Consider the following 4,566-nt stretch of genomic DNA (forward strand, 5'->3'; position numbering starts at 1 on the left):
TGGTTTTGTATGCCATTCAAGAACCACCCTCTAACATTGAATCCAGCGAAACACATGTAAGTGATAAATAAATGTTTGAATTACTAAGTGAATGAAAGAATGACTTATAATTGCCATAGTAATAATGAAGGAGTATTGTCTATTGAGTTTATAAATGAGTCTTCAGTGCATCTGGGTAATTAGTTCAACAGTGTGTGTTCCGCCATGATCCTGTGGAAACTGAGTTGCTAAATCTAAAATACAGATTATTAGTCTTTAGTGATTACTTGTTATGTGATTTGGGTTATGCTACTGCAGGTCTATTATCCGATCTTTCATTTACCCACTTATAGTAAAAGTGTTTCCCCATGTCTTATTTATTTATTTAGGTGCCAGAAATTGAGCCTGGAGCTGATGCTAAGCACGTTCCAAACTCCTCCTACTTAGCTTGTGGGTAGTTTTGAGGAGTCACTCAGCAAGTGATATGATGTCCGTGAGGGACAGGTGAGGTGCTATGGAGTTCTTAGGAGGGTTCTGAGTGACAGCCCCAGACAAGGCAGCCCTAGTTGAGTGTAATCCGCAACTCCATTCTCTAGCAATGAGAAAAGTGACTGTGTAACAGTTTTGGAAATATTTTCCACATTCTTTAGATTCTTTATTAATCAGAAGAACATTGTCATTCTTCATCTTACCGTTACTGCCTAGGCATGATGATGATGAAGATGGAGACAATGCATTTCTTAATCTGAACATGCAGCATATTAATGTTCTTTCCTTTAAGAACAAATTGGTTTTCTTCCTGTAATAAATTTTATTTATGATATCTAGATTAACTTGTGCAAATTGATGTTGACATTTAAATAGAAATTTTTAGGGACTTTTTGTAATAGATCTTATGAGGATACCACTTTTAATTTTAATTTTATTTCCATATATCAGTCAGGCATGGTGTCCATCCCAGAAACCAAAATTGGTAGACCCATTTTCCAACCTACCTGCCTATCGTCCAACACTCTGCCTGGCAAAAGCACCTCATGGAGACCAATCAAAATCCCACATAGGTTGCCCATACCCATTCCATCTCCTGCCTGCCAGTCAGACACCCCTTACCTCCTCTCCTGGCACAGGCGCCATGAGAAGACCAATTAAAACTCTAGGTGGTCACTCAGACCTATTTTCCCAGGTCCTTGCCTATCAGTTATGGACCCCACTGGCCCACACAGCACCACTGCTGCATGAAGACCAGCCCAGAGCTGTCTCTGCTGTCTAGGGATCACTAGCAGAACACAGTGAGCCATCTACAAAATTCTGAAGATCTACAGAATCTTCTAAGTTTCAGGCTCCAAGGCTCAGAAGTTACATCTATGTCTAGCTAGGATGAGACTACTCCTGATGCCCCATACACAAACCAACAGAGAATGGCCCCAAAACTGAATACCAAGTATAATTCTGCAGGTTCTCAACCTAACAAGTTGGGTCATATCAAACAAGGATCCAAACAACCACTTGCAAAGGTGAGAGCAAATATCCACAACAAGAAAACTACCAATAAGCTAATTCCAGATTCCCAGGCTCCATCACAAAATTAATTAATACAAATAGTATTTTAAATTTTTTACTTCATGTGTAACTATATAACATTCCATTTTGAGAATGTATTGTAATCTGTTTCCGTAACATTGATAATTTCATTACTTTCAATGTAATTAATATTTCAACAATGAACATTCTTTTGCAGATAACTTTACATAATAAATTTTTAAGAATTTAAAATTTATTTATTTTGGTGTATATATGTGTATGTTTTTGTTTGTTTGGTTTGGTCCCTGGCTCCTGTCGGGTACCCGTGTTGTCTTAAGTCAGGCAGCAGCTATCGCCCGTTCGAACCTTTGAGAAAAGTCCATCCTCGCCATCATTTTGTGACCGGTGCTTCTCTGACACTGTCTCTGGGCCCAGCTCAGACGTAACTAGCGTGCCTGGAGATCATTGAACCATCTACCCCTGAGCACAGTGGGCGGTCATGCTCGATGAGGAGCCACTGAACCAGCACTCTGAACCTCTTCAGGTCAGTTTAGAACGGCCCTTGGAGTCTATTTGCTAAACAGTCCGTGGCACTAACCAGCACGAGCTGCCACCTGGAACCTTCAGTGCACACTTCCGCAACTCCCAGGAAACACAGCAGTGCCACCGCGGAGGGACCAAGTGGCAATGGCAGCCCAGCCCCAGCCATGTGACCCATTTCTCCGCCATGTTCTTCTGTGGCTCAAATACCTAGAGCAACCCAGCCTGAGGTGGATCTTCCTCAGAGTTCTGGAAACTTGAAAAAAGAAGAGCTGGCCACTCGCCTGGCCCAGGCCATTGCAGGTGGGGATGGAAAGAAGCAGCCGTGTGGCAGCCCTCCTGGCGCAGCGTCGTGTGGCTCTCAATGTCCAGCTCATGGAGGCCTGGTTCTCACCAGGTCCCATCAGGCTAAGTCGCAGTCGAGGATGCCACACCTGCTCTGTCCTCTGCATCGTCTGCCCACGTCTCACTGCAGATCCACCCACGCCGCTCCATTGCAGCCCTCCAGCAACAGGCGTTCTCAGTGTTCGGGTTCCCACCAGCCGTGCAGCGCCGGGTCATTGGACAGTGCCCATGTGTGCCTGAACGAAGCCTTGCTTCCTGTGGGGTCTCTCAAGACGGGGACTCCGCTTTTCTCTACTTGCTCTCAGCTCCCCGAGAAGCTTCAGGAGGTAGCCCTCAACCCTCCAAGATGGATGGGAAATTGGGACGCTCGTTTCCTCGGTCATTGGAGCAGCCGTGCGCGCGTACCCTCCAGCCAGCCAGCGCCAGGCTCCCACGTCCTCCTCAGTCTTCCCATTTTCCCAGCTGGCTGGCCCTGCCCTTCCTTCCTGCACCTTCATCAATGGCTCAGACCACCCTGGCTGTGAGATGCGTAGCACCCACAGGCCCTGAACTCGGGATTCCCTTACTGCAGCCTCCACCTAGAAGCCACCAAAGGTTCCAGAGAACGTGATCCTGTCACAGGCCCACGTCCCTGGACCACCACCACTTGAACTTCTCAGGGGACCTCTGCTTATTGGGGACCGAGCTGCAGTGTTAGGGAGCAAGGGCCACAAACCAGTAATTAAAGACACATGAGAACCAATATATATATTATTATGTATACAGCGTTCTGTCTGCAGCTTCGCTTGCTCACCGGAAGAGGGCATCGGATCACATTATAGATGGCTGAGAGCCGCAATGTGATTGCTGGGAATTGAATTGAAAACCTCTGGAAGAGCAGTGCTCTTAATCTCTGAGCCATCTCTCCCGCCCCGCATAACAAATTTTGAACAATACAATTTGAGGTTTAATGTCAAACATGCAGGTACCTTAGACTTTTAAACTGTGAGTTTATGAACACAGAGGATGCGTGTGGTATCCAACATTCAATCAGTATTTTCTTGTGAAGAGAAAGCAATGATAAATACCTGAGTATTTTTCCAGGAAACTCACCCCTCATACCCATTCAGGTACTCGGCCTGTCCTAGATGATATGCTTTTGTCCCTGGAAGACAGTCTGACAGGAAATGTATCAGTGCCGCTCTAGCTCTAAGTTCCCCGTGACCGTTTCCCGCTCCAGTGAGGAGGAAGTGAGAAGTGGATGGAGCGCTCTCCTCACAGCTAGAGCTGGGCTTCTCCCTCTGAGGCTCCTCGACAGCTGTGTTCAGGAACAGAGCTTTAAACAGGTCCTCTTTCCAGACGTTTGCTTCCTGTGGGAGACAAAAGGAAATTATTTCAGTTGTTTTGCTCTGACATTTGTGAATGTAGATTGGGCACTCTGAACATGTGACCCTCCTCTCTCTCTCCTCTGTCTCTCTCTCTGTCTCTCTCTCTGTCTGTCTCTCTCTCTCTCTCTCTCTCTCTCTCTCTCTCTCTCTCACTCTCTCTCAAGACAGCGTTTCTCTGAGTACCTTTGTAGTCCGACTGGCCTCGAGCTCACAGAGATGCCCCTGCCCATGCCCCTGCCGTTGCCTCTGTCTCTCTGCCTCTGCCCCTGCCCCTGCCCCTGCCCCTGCCCCTGCCTCTGCCTCCCAAGTGCTGGGATTAAAGGCATGCGCCACCACCGCCTGGCTTGATTTTCTCCTCTTTCTGGGTGTAGAAGCGCTTTTACCTCAGTTACTTTCCTATTGCTGTGACAAAACACCATGTCCAAGGCAATTTATCAGAGAAAGCATTTAGCTGAGGCCTCGTGGCTCCAGGGGGTAGAGTGCACGACCCTCTTGGCAGGGAGCATGGCGGCAGGGAGCACGGAGGCCGGCAGGGAGCACGTCACTGGAGCAGGACCTGAGAGCTCTCATCTGGATCAACAAGCATGGGGCAGAGAGAGCTAACTGGGAATGGTATGGCCTTTTTGAAACTTCAAAACCTCCTCCTGGTGATGCATCTCCTCCAAGAACCTTCTAGTTCTTCCCAAATACCTCCACCAACTGGGGACCAAGTGTTCCAATATACGAGCCTATGGGGGCCATGCAGAACACTGTATACATAATGAAAATAAAATCTTTACAAAATACATAATGGAATAAAAATCTTATTTGCAAA

The 4,566-nt window shown here is 47.0% G+C and overlaps 1 pseudogene; it reads left to right on the forward strand.

The window, feature by feature from the left end:
• Positions 1-466: 466 nt before the first annotated feature.
• LOC101841563 lies at positions 467-2,982 on the forward strand (annotated as a pseudogene).
• The last annotated feature ends 1,584 nt before the right edge of the window (positions 2,983-4,566 follow it).

Source organism: Mesocricetus auratus, unplaced genomic scaffold (genome assembly GCF_017639785.1).
Source record: "Mesocricetus auratus isolate SY011 unplaced genomic scaffold, BCM_Maur_2.0 Super-Scaffold_100009, whole genome shotgun sequence".
NCBI lineage: Eukaryota > Metazoa > Chordata > Mammalia > Rodentia > Cricetidae > Mesocricetus > Mesocricetus auratus.